At 41.2% G+C, this 14,537-nt stretch overlaps 1 protein-coding gene across 1 annotated transcript in view; it reads left to right on the forward strand.

Annotated features, from left to right (window-relative positions):
• Positions 1-14,537, forward strand: part of galnt1 (UDP-N-acetyl-alpha-D-galactosamine:polypeptide N-acetylgalactosaminyltransferase 1) — a 50,065-nt gene that overhangs the window by 17,321 nt on the left and 18,207 nt on the right. The window contains exon 2 of the mRNA XM_077576859.1: positions 6,196-6,289. The gene's annotated coding sequence lies outside the window, so the exon portion shown is untranslated. The remainder of the gene's footprint in view (positions 1-6,195; positions 6,290-14,537) is intronic.

Genomic DNA, 14,537 nt, shown 5'->3' on the forward strand with positions numbered 1-14,537 from the left:
GCCTGACTGCTGTTACAATGGAAACTTTCCCACAATACATTTGAGCTTCGGAACATAAATATTTTTTATAAATTTTTTAAGATTGTTCATAAACCTGTCTCAACTCATTACATTTTTGTCATATAATCATTCATCTGGATTAAAATACAAATAATTTTTTTTAACCTGTGAATTATTCTGCGCAAATAAAGTGCTTACCTTACCAACCAATAACAGCCACAGCCAGCGGACAATTTTTTTCACCTGCCAGGAGCATTTCTGCATGCTGATGTGAGTTTCAGCAGAGTTTGGAATCGTCGATCACAAACAACTAGTCATTGAAATGGTGCCATGAGTTGTAAATGTTGTGTTCAGTCATGAGCATTCTGATGAAATAGCTTTTAATATGTTTTATTAAATACATAATACAAGAACACATTCCTTCAAAGTAGCCTGTCACTGGCGATGATTAGTATGAGTTCAGTTCTAGATCAATTACACATTTAATTTCGCATTTAAAGTGTGCCATATTTTCCAAATGAATCTTTATGGAATTATCACCTCATGAAAACTTCACGATCCGGAAATTAGGGTCAATCCGAGACTTCTTTGAGTCACACTTTTCCAGGTTACGTATGGTGGGTGTGTGAGAAGTCTGGACGGGAGAATTGCCATGCAGGCCAGGTGCATAAAAAAAAACAACCTAAATGTAAATGAAGATCCCTGGAATAGATTTTGTTTAACCTTCTACTGTATTTGCAAAGATTTTGAGAATCTTTTAACTTTATTTTCCCTCCTGGTTTTGAAAAGTGCTTACAAACTCAATTCCCAAAAAGTTGGGACACTATACAAATTTTGAATAAAAATTGAACACAATTATGTGGAAGTGCCAAATTTCAATATTTTGTTCAGAATGGAACATTAATAACAGGTCAAAAGTTTAAACTGAGAAAATGTATAATTTTAAGGGGAAACTATGGTGATTGTAAATTTCATGGTGCCAACAATCCTAAAAAAAAGTTTGGACAGGTAGCAATAAGAGGCTGGAAAAATAAATTGCACTTATTAAAAAAAAAAAACTGCCGGAAGACTAGTTACCACTAATAAGGTCCATTGGCAACTCGATTGAAGTATAAAAAGAGCTTCTTGGAGTGGCAGTATCTCTCAGAAGCAAAGATGGGTAGAGAATCACCAATTCCTCCAATGTTGCGCAGAAAGATAGTGGAAAAATATCAGAAAGGTGTTTACCAGCAAACAATTGCAAAAAGGTTGAAGTAATCATCATCTACAGTGCATAACATCATCCAAAGATTCAGAGAATCTGGAACAATCTCTATAAGGGTCAAGGCTGAAAAATCATACTGGATTCCCATGATCTTCGGGCCGTTGACCGGCACTGCACCGCAAACAGGAATGCTTACTTAAGGGAAATCACAGAAAGGGCCAGTTTCGTCTCAGGAAATATTTCCAGCCTGGCTGTTATCTTTTGTTGCTTCACGGGCTTTGATGCGGATTACAAAAACTGAAACCAAAATCTGCTATTTCTCTCACAAGCTGACTTCACACAAGCACGGCTTGCTATGCACATTTTAACGGGATGTCAAACAAGTTCATCATCAAGTTACTGGAGGGATTCACTGTGATGGGTGACGTAATATGCTCATGGCAACATTTGTCATTTTAAGCAGTGAGCATAATGTCTGTGATGCACCCACAAACTGAAATCAACACTAAGAATTGCAATGCTAGGAACTCAATATTTCGTTGCACATCATTTTCATGAAGCGTGTTGAAGATCTTTTATTTTTACTATGCATGTTTAAGGTTTTTATTATGGACAAGATGGAAAAGGAACCGTTGAAGTTCTTTAATGTCACTGCAGCTTATGCAGCTAAAAATATCTCCCATTGCACTGAATTGCATGAAATGTTGCTTTGAATCACAAAGAAGTCTGTCCTGGATTGGAAATGTTGCCGGGAGCGTTGAGCTCACAGCTTGGGGCATGGGAAACTCTTGATCCTATTAACACAACAGGAACAGCAGAGGAGATATGGTAGCATGAATAAATTACGAGTGAACAGTAACATCAGCACTGACTGGGTACTTGTCCATCAATATTAAAGACCGCTAATCTCAGCGATTTTGAGTTTCTGTGGCAATAGTTGCGATTATATTCTTACAATATGTTGTTGAGAAACACTTGCTAGTGCCCCGTCCAAAAATATAAAAGGGAATACTCTATAACTGAGGTTTCCAACATGATTCTAAAAATAGCTTACCCTAAATAGAACATTGTGAGGTCATTTGAGCAAATTTATTTCAGAATTTTGTATCAAACTGAGAGCCAAGAAGTAGCTCTCACTTTCAAAAAGGGTGGTGAACCCTGCTCTATATTAATTAATAATATGTACCTACTACCTACCTATCCCTAGATATAATCAATAAATGTTGTGCATTTGTGCCAGAACATTGAGGCGTACAAAAACAAATACCGTACTTCCTCCTTTGACAGGCGCCAAAGATTGACACGGGAAGATTGGTGTTACGCCAAATGTGCTCAGCACAAGAAGTCAGAGCAGTAGTCTAGTGGCCTGCTGCTCTTTGTCCTGTATGTTCAACCCTGCGTAAACAGGAAGCAGTTATCTTTCTCTCGGTAATTCGTTCCCTACGCCTGCCATTTTCGGTCTCCTGTGTTTACGGTTTGTTTCTCTTCCTACCCTCACCTCCCTCTGCGAGTACATACATATGTCCAGAAAGTGACAGCTCCCCTGCTTCCCAACCCCGACACATGGCCCTTTCAAAGAAGCATAACAGAAAAAGTGAGACAAAGCGGCATGTCAAAGAAGGGTGGACGTCTCCTTTTTTACCTATTTTCTGCTGGCTCTATTCCTAGAATTCCTGTTTTTATCTGCCTGGGCTTCCCCTAGAACATTGTCAGAACTGTCAACTTCCAGTTACACTTGCCTGTGATATGGTTGTTGTCATTGTTTTTTTGTTTTTTTACCTTTCCGCTGCTCTGTTTTTGAATATAGCCGGTGCAAAAGAGTTCATACGCTGCTGCCGGCCTAGCATGGTCTTCCTTTCCCACGCCAGCGAGGCGACAACTTGAATGCGGAGGCCTGGAAAGAGACAGAGGCGGAGGGCCACATGGCACCTTGTTGTTGTGAATACCAAAGATGACACGTTAGGTTTCCCTCTGCTACAGCATATGTTACACACAGAGTCACATAGCGCATAGAGAAACCCGGACACAAACCAAGCATATGCAAGTAGCCCCTTGTTTATTGCGGATGTTACTTTACAGAACCTCCCTGCAATGATGTAGGAAGTTGGAACCATATATTATATTTTATTTGAATTATGTATATTTTAAAGCTTTATACATGGCTGGTTACTCGCATCACTGATACGAGTTACTGTCCCGGTTTGGCTATTAGCTCAACTCTTAAACTGCCCTATAAACCAGGGATCACCAACCTTTTCTTTTTTAACTGAGAATTACTTATTGGGTAGTACTGTTTAATATAAATGAACACTCTAAAAACAGATGGGACAAAAATAAACTAATTTGGGTAAAAAATGGACCGATCCAGTACTGGGGTCAAATTAACCTATTTTGCACATATCCCCCAAAATGGAGACATTTCGTATAAAATAACATCCCAAAATTTGGTCATTTTGTGTAAAACGCCCCCAAAAATTGGGTCAAATTGACCCAAGTACTGGATCGGTCCATTTTTGGCCCAATATTTGTTTATTTCTTAACTGTTTTTAGAGTGAATGATATAAATTTATGTGAATACACTGATTATGCAACATGTTAACGATTTCTCACAATAATTAGGAAACCAACTCTTCGTCTTGATAACTCACTGTTAAGTGTTTACATTTTCAAATGATCACTTATACAACATTCCTAGCAAATCACGATGGCCCCCGAGCTACTCATGTGGTCCTTGGGGGCTACCTGCCTCAGACGGCTCAATTCAAATTGTCTCGATGCGCCATGCTAAAGTATTATATTTAAGCAAGCCACATGTAGCTTACAGGTATTTGGTATACTTGGATAACATCATCCGTGAAATGATTATTAAATTATCTTTTCTTTTCTTTTTTGGCATGTCTTTTAGGACAGAATTACTTACATTTTTACGATTTGTTAACCTGCCTCAGTCATTGGCCTTTTGGATGAAGAAATGACATAGACTTTGAATGAATAGAAGAAAGCCTGTGTGGGAGAAAAGTTTGTTGTTCAGTTGGTGCAATGAGCTTGAATTGTAGGATGAGGCCACACAAGCACCCTCAGCCTTGGTTTTCACACAGTCATCATGGTAGCAAGTAGAAATGAGTTAGTGATGGTGGGTGACAAAGTCAGTTCTCGTGCTGCCAATTGCATCAAATTGTGTGTCAGTGCACTGGTATGGCATCAAATGCACATCTACTAACATTCTGCACACAATCTGAATTTTTCAGTGACATTTATTTCAGGTTAGTTTGGATAAACATCACAGAAATCCATTTTCCCTCTCAATCCCAGATGCATTGGCTTCCTTGGCAGCCAACTTAAGCCAGATGGGCTGCTTAGGTTTCATTACACTGGAGGAAACCCTCCGCTCTGCCAATGTTTTTGCAGTATTGTCTTATCGTGTTTACAGAGTTTGTGCTTAACCTCACAGTGTCGCTCACTTTTAGTAGTTATTCTCCTGCTCAACACACACTGTTGCAGTGTAGGACTGACATAAAGCTGACCGTTTGATCTGTAGACTGATAGAGCTGCCTTGCGATTTTTTTTCTGCAGCCTGTGTGTGTGTGTGATGGGTATTTATAGAGGTGCTTGCTTGTCGTGCTTCCAATTTGCGCATGGTTTACGATCATTCATCGCAAGCTTTGTGGAGCTGTGGAAGAGAAAATGAGAATAGTAATGGAACAAAGGGTGGAAAAAAAAGATGTGCTATTCGTGACTCAGTTGAGAGAGGGGACAGGACAGGCACACGCGCACCTTTGGTGGCATTCTGAACCACACCTGCACTGCAGCACGGCCCACTAATACAGCCAGTGTGTGGGCTGGCAGGAAGAGATTTATGATATCATGCTTCTTGCAATACAACACATACAGGCTGGCAATATATAGCCCCAGTAGGCCAGAATGATGACTTGGCTTTAAAGTAGGCCAACAACTAGATTGAACACACACACACACACACACACATGCATACATGCCTTTGCCCACACTCAGTCACATTCCCTTTCATCTGCATTCTCTGTGGATTTTTCAAAAATAGACGATTAATCCAGTGAAATAAGCACCACTGAGTTGTCAATCTCTCTGTTCCACCATCTCTGCATCGCCTTTCATCATGCGTCAAGCCGCTCAGAATCTGTGGTTGTGTTTGACCTTAGGGTCTGCCGACAAGGACAAAGGCTGATTGATTTCAACGTACAAATGAACATAAGTTGTAAATGATTGACAGTTGTAGACTTTCCAAGGGCCGCGTTTCATTTCACTGAATAATGATGCATTTCCACTGATAAGGGAAATGTCCGTTGCGACACTGACAGTCTTCGAGATAAGTGTTCTCGGTGTTCTGTAAGCACAACCAGGAAATCTGTTTGAGGTCGTAGAGGAGAGCGTTTCCACTCTGTTCTTCCCGTGTATGCTTTGCATCCCTTGAGGTGAAAATGAAACACCTTGGTCTTTTTCCAGGCTTTGCATGGTGCAGTGCGTTTTTCACTGTTGTGATGATGCTGACCCTGTGACCGGGAAAACACATTTTAGGCTGGTTCTCATGAATTTTAGTTGCTGTAACCACCTGTGAGTCTTTTGAGCTATACCCAAATATGCTTTGATTTTAAAGGTTGAATACAAACGTAGTACGCTGTCGACTGTCGACTTGATTTGGAGGGCTTTAAAAAAAAATTAAAAAGTACTTTGTCTGATATTTATGGCTCACCAAATGACTGAGCCTCAACATTTAAAACTGACCTGAACACTCAGCATTCACAGCCTTTTTTTCTCTTAAGTGCCCCAAACCTATTACACAGGTTCAGTTCCTTGTGTTGAGAATTGCAGAATTGGCTGTCGCTGACGCGATGACGCCAAAAGTGACGCGTCGACGTGCAGTTATTGTGGCGACTTATTTTTTGCATCAACGTATTTTTTGCGTCAACGTTATGCTGTTTGTTTCATCTGGTCTGTTTTTTTCTGTTCTCTTTCAGGAGCATGTTGGAGTGACGAGAAAAGGAGGAAGTGGGATCTCTGACGCTCTGCCTACTTTGCTGGTGGGGCCCCTTTGCATCTGACCAGAGACAGGTACGAGTTAAAGGGAGAGTTTACAGTTTAAAACTGCTAGCTTGCGAGATTTCAATGTAACCTTACTTCACTAATCCCTCCGCTCTTCAAGTCTCTGACCAAAGAGGCGCCCCTCGCCATTGTGCACCAGCGCAATTGTCAAACATGGTCATTTATAATGGCATGCAATTATGAAAGTGCATAGTTGTGATGTTTAGTCACAGCGAATACATATCCAGCTTTAATAAGATGGCAGCAGTGCTTATTGGTTGTTCTTCCTTGTTCCTCCATCTTAAAAATCAAATTTAAGGTTAAAGGATGAGGGCAGAGATTGCAAGTTTATTTTTTCACAGATCTTTTTTTTTTCATGTACTTCTGTCAAGTCGTACTGACATTAACAAATACAGTGGTACCTTGGCTCACGAACTTAATTGGTTCCCACAGAGAGTATGTGAGCCGAAAAGTTTGTCTTCCAAACAAGTATTTCCCATAGGAAACCATTGAAATGAGAATAATCCGTTCCCAGGTCCCCATAAAACACAATTTTCTACTAAAAAAGCCTTAAAACTACACAAAATACCTTATTTTATGTATAATAAATGTGCTATTGTATTGTAATTAAAGAAATACACTGTACTGTATAATAAAGTGTTTTTATTTGCAAAACTTGCAACTTGCCTTTGTGATGGTATAGTAGTTGGAAGGCTTGATGGAATGGAGGAGGAGGGAGGGAGGGAGTTACTGTTTGGAAGGAGAGTCCTCCGGTGTGGCTTCTCTTCTTTGCTTCTTAGGAGACTCTTTTATCCTTGTTGCTGACTAAAAACCTCTTAATTGACACCTGTTGCTTTCTGAGTTGTAAGGTCTTACGAAACTGAGGCATCACATTATCATTCATCATGTTGATGATTCTCATAGCCACAGTCTTTTCTGAATGGTACTGTTCGATAAAAGCCTGCACATCACTCCACCTAGTTAACATGGTCTTGATGCTCTCACTTGATGCTGCAGCCATCTCCTCCTCCTCGTCCTCACATGACAACTCCTGAATGGCTTCCTTCTGCTTGTCCTCTTGAAGGCGAATCAAATCCTCTGTGTTGAGGACCTCATTATGAACTTCCAGGTTGCCTCTTGATGATATCCGAGTGAAGTTGCCGTGCTTTCTCGGCGATAATACCCGGGACGCTAAGTCACACAAACGCACACCTCGTTCGTGTTTTTCGATGATCTCCTTCTTCTGCTCGACCGTAATTTTCTTTAATGTCTTCTTTGGCTTAACACTAGCCTGTGGTGGGTTTTTTTTCGGTCCCATGATAGCAAAAGTACACTCCAAAATGGTCCAAAATGTCTACCAAACACAAACCACGTCCGCACTCAAAGAAAGGGGGTGACGAACTGGGACGCCGTGAGCGTGCGTCAGCTTCTCGTGATTTCTCGTGTCGCGTGATTTGGTTCGGCTGCCGAAAACTAGTTCGTCAGCTGAGACTATATGCTCGCCAATTTAATGTTCGTGAGGCGAAAAGTTCGTGAGCTGAAGCGTTCGTGAGTCGAGGTACCACTGTATGACAAAACATGTTGTTTTTGTATGCTAACACAGATTTAGCATGAACTGATCAGCTGTTGTCTATTTGTAACATTATTCATTCTAACTCCTGGAAATGTTTGACCATTTGGACAGAACGGCACTTCCAGTTTTTCCACATCTAGAGAGTGTAAAGAAGTCAATAAGGGAGCATTTTCACATTTTGGTGATAGAAACTGAGTGTACTTAAGTGGTCAGTGGGCTGGCCAAACCTGGCTTTGATAACCAAGCCATTTAAATCCTGCCGGCAGTGCCTGGGAGCGAGCGTGGGAGTAGCCGGCGGAGAACAGCTGACACACTGACACAAACCTGCTGCTTCAAACATCTTAGTCTGCTCGTGTTGTGACTCGATACGGATTTATGTGTTTGAGTGGCTTTACACCACCTAACGCATGCTGTGTCTCTTTGTGTTATTTGCTGATTCTTTTTGTCTTCAAATAATGATGGTACGGTAGAGGAGCAATTACAGTACAGCGGTGTCATGCATTCCAGGAAGGATGGTGCGGTGCGGGGGGTGGTGTTAGCCCTGTGACAGTAATATGTATTGACTTTGGCTGAGAACGTAGGAATGATTGGAGTATTTAATTCCACTTTGTGCCCATGCCAAGCTTTAAATTGGTAATCAATTTAAGCAGTTTTTCGCTTTTGTGGGCACTTTCCCTCTTTGTTTCCTTTTCCCTTTTTCTCTCTGACTCTCATTATCTTTGGTGAGGGTAAATTTGAATGATAGTCACTTTTTAGTATGCATTCTCTTATCAGCGTTTTGTTATTGTGGGTTTATAAATTTATGGGCGTTAATAGTGTATTTCCACCATCTTTCTCTTTTCTTCTTTTTTTTTTTTTTTTAAAGTGATCCACCGATATATATTTTTTTTCATGGCTGATACAGATAATTAGTAATTAAGGAGGCCGATAATCGATATTTGGAGCCAATATTAATTTGCAGTAAACGGGAAACTTACACATAACCTGACATAACCTTAGAGTTGTGTGGCTTAGTGGTGTGCTCAGAGTGGTCGTTTCCCAACCCGGAGGTTGTGGGTTCAATCCCATGCCGATGTGACCAAGTCGAAGTATCTTTAAGCAAGATACTGAACCCCCAGTTGCTCCTGATGCTGCGTCATCAGTATGTAAATGAGTAGTCGAATGTAAAGCGCTTTGAGGCCCTTGCAAGGTCGAAAAGCGGCGTATAAATGAAGTACCATAGCCACAACAACAGAATCACTTGCCTTATATAACACTACATGGGGAAGAAGTCACATTCATTATTAAGTGAACTTAATGGATGAGCAGTGATGATATACATGAACATAAATATTCTGTTCCTTGGCTTCCTTTCCTTCCTTATTGGCCTGCAGTGTGTTTTGCTGTCCAAGGTCACAGCCTGGTTATGAAGTGACCCCAGCTCCTTCTCCCTGAGCGTCTGCGTTATCAAGCTACTCCACATCAGTGGTTGAATACGAAGCTCAGGGCCATTTTGTTCTGTTTCACTTCCTTAATATCAGCCGGCGCCTTGTTCTGCTCCAGTTGAGGCATTACCACAGTTCAATCAGCTCTGCCATCAGCGTTGTCTTGGAAACTGTTGATGTAGCCCGCATGACCTGGGGACAGCGCGTCGACATGGTTTGCTCCTTTTTAGTCATTTTCGGCACATCGACACTCTACAAACATGTCAGTCGTTTATAACATCACAGTCCAACACATACGCCCCATTCATTAAAGCTCACATACAAACAGCATCTTCTTCGCTTTCTTGATTTCATTTACTTAAACTATGACTATTACATCCAGTGAAGGGCGCTTCTTCCCTCGCAGTCATATAATTATGAGGAGACTAACACTCTAGATCCTCTGCTTGTGCAACATCTGAAGCAGGGTTAAGTCAGTAGAGAAGAGGAGTGGATTGGAAGAGACAGCGGAGGGTGCAAAGGGGAAATTGTATACTACAAGACAAGTAACGATGGCAACCGCTCTTGAAACGTCTGAGGCGGCCGAGAGATAAATGCAGATGACCAGGATGGGGATATAAAAGACGGCGAGAGTGAGGGTGATATGTAAATGGAGAAGGAAGATAGAGTGCAGACTTGTGGGTCTGTTTAATATCACCGAAAGGCTGCCTTTTTAAAAGGAGGCATCAAAGAGCCGAGGGAGAGACCAACATAAACTAAACTGACACACCATTACAAATGCAACACCTCCACATACACGCTCACACAGTCCCATTCTTACCAAGCTGTACAGTTTGGCTGTGTGTTTCAAAATTGCTCAACGTCAAAAGGTGAAAATGGTACAGAAACAACAAATATGTGCTGTGTTTCTTTATCACCACTCCAAAGGATGCCTCAACTGAAGTGGCATGATACATACAAGGTAGCATTAGTGCTACCTGTAGGTGGTTGCTGGGACAGTGTGATGCAAATTGTCCCTGCATTTGAGTTTCGTTAGTCTAAATTTTAGCCAACGAACGACCAGGGATGCGTGAAACTGGGTACCATTCAGTACGCTGTGCACAACATAATACAGACTTAATATGGATGGACAATACGGGCTTGTTTTCTGCTGACTATTGAATAACCTTTCCCAGCCAGGTAATATCCAATCTTGTTGTGCATTCACCCACTCACAGTTGTAACAGTATCCGGCTTCAAAGTGCAGGTCAACGGACGGCGAATAAAATATCCACTAGCATGAGCAGAGGACTTGAGAGACAAAAATGTGGTTCACCGTTGAATAGAACAAATGTAGGCTAGTGTGGGTCAAATTTTTATGCATGTCTGGGAGTTGTCTGTTGCTCATTCGTATCTCTATCACATGTAAATGCACATAGCGGGGTTCATGATCAATCATATTTTTTTAATATCTGCGCAATTGATAATGCCAAAGAGGGAGTTTTGGCAGCTGTGGCTCAGTTGCTAGAGCGAGTTGTCCACTGATTGAACGGTCGGTGGATATAATCTGGCTCTTCTGTCAAAGTGTCCTTGGGCAAGACTTGTAAGGCGAAATTGGCTCCAAGTCAGAATTGTAATTTTTAAAAAAAAAAATATATATATACTGTATCAATTGCCTTACCTACTACAAAAGATACATTAAATTTGTCTCCTAACAAAAGAGAATTAAGAGAGGGGAATACATTGCCAAAAGGTTTGTGATCCTAACCAAGAACTGTTTTAGTTGTACTGTCTGTAAGTTTGTCATTGTAAAACACGATTAAACGGCACATTCCCTGGAATATGAACTTATTTGACAGGTCTGGTAGGTTTCCTCAAGATTAACGACTTATTGCTTGACTTACCCCAAATCATTTAGATGACACTCTAGCTTTTAAAAGCAATTATGCCACAAATGTCATTGCCGTGGCAACCCTAAGTGGCTCTACTTGGTGGTTTGAAATATCGATAGACCAGCCAGGACACCTCATGTTGTGTTAGTGCTAGCTTTGGGCCATTGTTATTGTTAAAAGTTCTGGTATATATTTGACTTGGCTTCTTCGTACCTGACCAAAATAACTCTGTAAATAAATGCTAATGATTTCTTACGACAGTCACACAGTAGCCTCACCCCAGACTATTTGTTAGTCTTAATAATCTAACAGTGTTTTCAAAGCATGCTCTAACCCAGAGGTGGGCAATCTCGGCCCTCGAGGGCCGGAGTCCCGCAGGTTTAGGAGGTTTCTCACTTTCAAAACAAGCTGATTCCAATCAACGGGATCGTTATCGGGCTTATGCAGAGCTCGCTGATGAGCTGAGTATATATCAGCTGTGTTGGAGAAGGGCAACATGCAAAACCTGCAGGACTTCGGCCCTCGATGCCGACCTATCACGGCCCAACCTGCGTCACGGGATACACATGCGTTTAGAGACGCAACACAATACATCGGGTGTGCCAAACTCCACAAGGTCTTGTAAACCTGCAAGCCTGAGAATTGATATGACCATAAAAATAATCTTTTATAGCTTGTTTAATTGACAGAAATGCATCTTGATCATATCAGATTAGTGAATCCACAATGTAAATGCTTTTGCTGAAGTTTTAATCTAAAATTGAAATCAAGACAAACTTTGTGTGCCGTTTTTAACCTTGTGGAACTGCTGCACTGACAATACGGCCAGTCTTTGGCCGTGGCGGGAGAACAAGCAGATCTTCACTCTATCATTCTGCTTTGCATGGCACTTTGTGGCACCGCAATCCTATCAGGTGGAATTTAGAAACGCTGCTCTGCAGTTCTACATCCTCCCCGAGCTAAACTAAGCGGAGCTGCGGCCAAGTTAGCTACACACAAACACCTTTTTGTCTCCCAGCGACGAGAGAGAAATCGCCGTGGCCAAATGAATTTTCTTCCTTCTGCTCGTGCGGCTGTAACCTGAGGGATGAGTTAGAGTGGAAGAGATGGTGCTGCAGGAGAGGCGGAAAGGAGAGCAGAGGAATTTTAATGTGGCTCTGTCTGTCTGTCGCTGCCTGCCAAAGAAAAGCAATTACTGTCGCAGCTTCTCTCACGCCGCCTTGAGAGTGCGTATGTTGTGTTATTTGTGCGTAAATGTGTGTGTACGCACGTGATGGTGCTTTAGTGCATGCAGGGATTTTCCGTGTTGCACGTACAAAAGGCAAATTGGCTTATACACAGCAGGTTATTTAGGAAAATCTGATGGAGATCTCTCTTCCCCCCCTCCATGTGTCAAAAGCACTGCTTTGTTACTATAAAACATTCATTCCATTACACAAGTGGTTGCGTGCAAAGAACACGGGCAGCCGCTCGGCTCAGTTATCACTTGAGGTTTAAGCATCTTCACTTTTAAATTGGTGAGAAAATGGGTCAAATGTAGATTCATTTTGGATGATGCTCTGTGATCGATGTGCTTTGCTGCTTTACTTTAGTCTCTTTTCAACACTTACTTTGACATCATGTGCACAGCCTCAATAAATGAACTGTATAAATGAAACGTAAACACCAAAGTAGTAGATATACTACCCCTGAAAATCAACATTTAAAAAAAGTTAAAGTTAAAGAGTGTGCTTTTATTATCATTTTGTATATGATTTGCGCAATGTTGACTTCTGCTTTTAAGTACACACTTATCACAGTTAGTAACACATCCAGTGCCTTTGGAAGCAATTAGGGAGGGAGTCTGTTGTATTGCTCGAGGGCTCCCCATCCTTGAATGACTGTGCAAATTGGACAAATCAAGCCAGGGTGATTAAGTAATAATTTCCTGTAAAATTGCACTTGATTCAGTAAAATTTTTAATAAATCCCAAGAATTTAATACTTTCACCAATAATGTAATAAAAAATCCTGACTGATATTGTAATAACATTTCTACTGAAAATGTAATGCCAAATGATACTTTTGGGGGGGTGAAATCAACTCTAAAAAACTTGACACCAAAATGTTACCACTCCAATTTATGCTATGAATGTCTATTACAGTCTTACATTCTCAAAATACAAAATGTAGCTGAAAGTGAACATATAACATGATTGCATTTTTGAGCAAGTGTACATTTTTATTTACATTTTCAGTTGTTGCAGGACATTATTACATGATAGGGTGCCACTGGGCTGCACATACTGCAAAAATACACTTCAGAAAATGAAAAGACTAGGCATTTAACTCTTTCACTGCCAGACGTTTTCAGAAACGGGTTGTTCCCAGTGCCAGACGATTTAAGCATTTTGACTGATCTTTCAAGGTCCACAGAAAATGTTGTGTTTGGACTATGGAAACACACATACTACCAAATGAAAGATTGGACTCTCATCTTTCATCAGAAAAAAAAAGTTTCTACCTTATTCCGTTCTTCAGTAATCAACAATAGAAAATGGTTACTTTCACCGAAATGCTCTGTTTTGAAACAAAAAACGGAGAAAAAGAGCTTTTTGTGAAACGATGTTATTTCATGCACTCTAGTGAATTCTACACTTCTTTTTGTCCATGAATGATGCCACAAACACCTAAATAGTGCTTTACTTCTGTAAAACGCTTTCACCAACAATGAAAAAGTGTTTTTTGATTGCAAAATACGTTTATTTCCATTCAACAGTATAACAATTTGACAAAACAATTTCGCAAACTATTTACAAATGTGTGCAACTGTGGTACTACTTACAATTATGTGGATGTTTCAAATACAGTTTTTCTTTTTGTAACGCTCTCCTGCGTGCAAGGAGACGCCGCTGGACTCGCACAACAGTTTACTTTCACTTTGTCCGTTTTGCGTGCAAACGTTACACTTTCTTGACCGCCTTTTTTTCCGGGGAATAAATAGCAAGTAGCAGACTGTACCCAATCCTCCAATGAATATGCATTGGACTCGGGGCACTCTCCGTCGTCCGATCGAACGTCCGCCTGTGCGTGCTCGGTTGTGCTGCGCGTTTATGACGCCGTCATAGCCGCCGCGTCAGCGGTTCCAATTTCGCCGTCAAGCTCGGATTCACCATCATCATCATCGATGATGATCATTGTCGTCATCAATGTGCTCTTTTAGCATTGTTCAATGCCTTTCGTCTTGTAAGTGTAGAGCTGCTTTGCAAACGGGCACCACTTCCTCCTCAGCCATCTAGCTCCCCCCCCACGTCTCCTACTGCCGCGTCAATGCTTTCCATCCACGGAGTCATCACCCTCATCATCATCATCGATGATGATCATCGTTGTCATCAATGTGCTCTTTTAGCGTTGGTCGATGCTTTTGGTCTT

This window comes from Vanacampus margaritifer, chromosome 9 (assembly GCF_051991255.1).
Source record: "Vanacampus margaritifer isolate UIUO_Vmar chromosome 9, RoL_Vmar_1.0, whole genome shotgun sequence".
NCBI classification, from domain to species: domain Eukaryota; kingdom Metazoa; phylum Chordata; class Actinopteri; order Syngnathiformes; family Syngnathidae; genus Vanacampus; species Vanacampus margaritifer.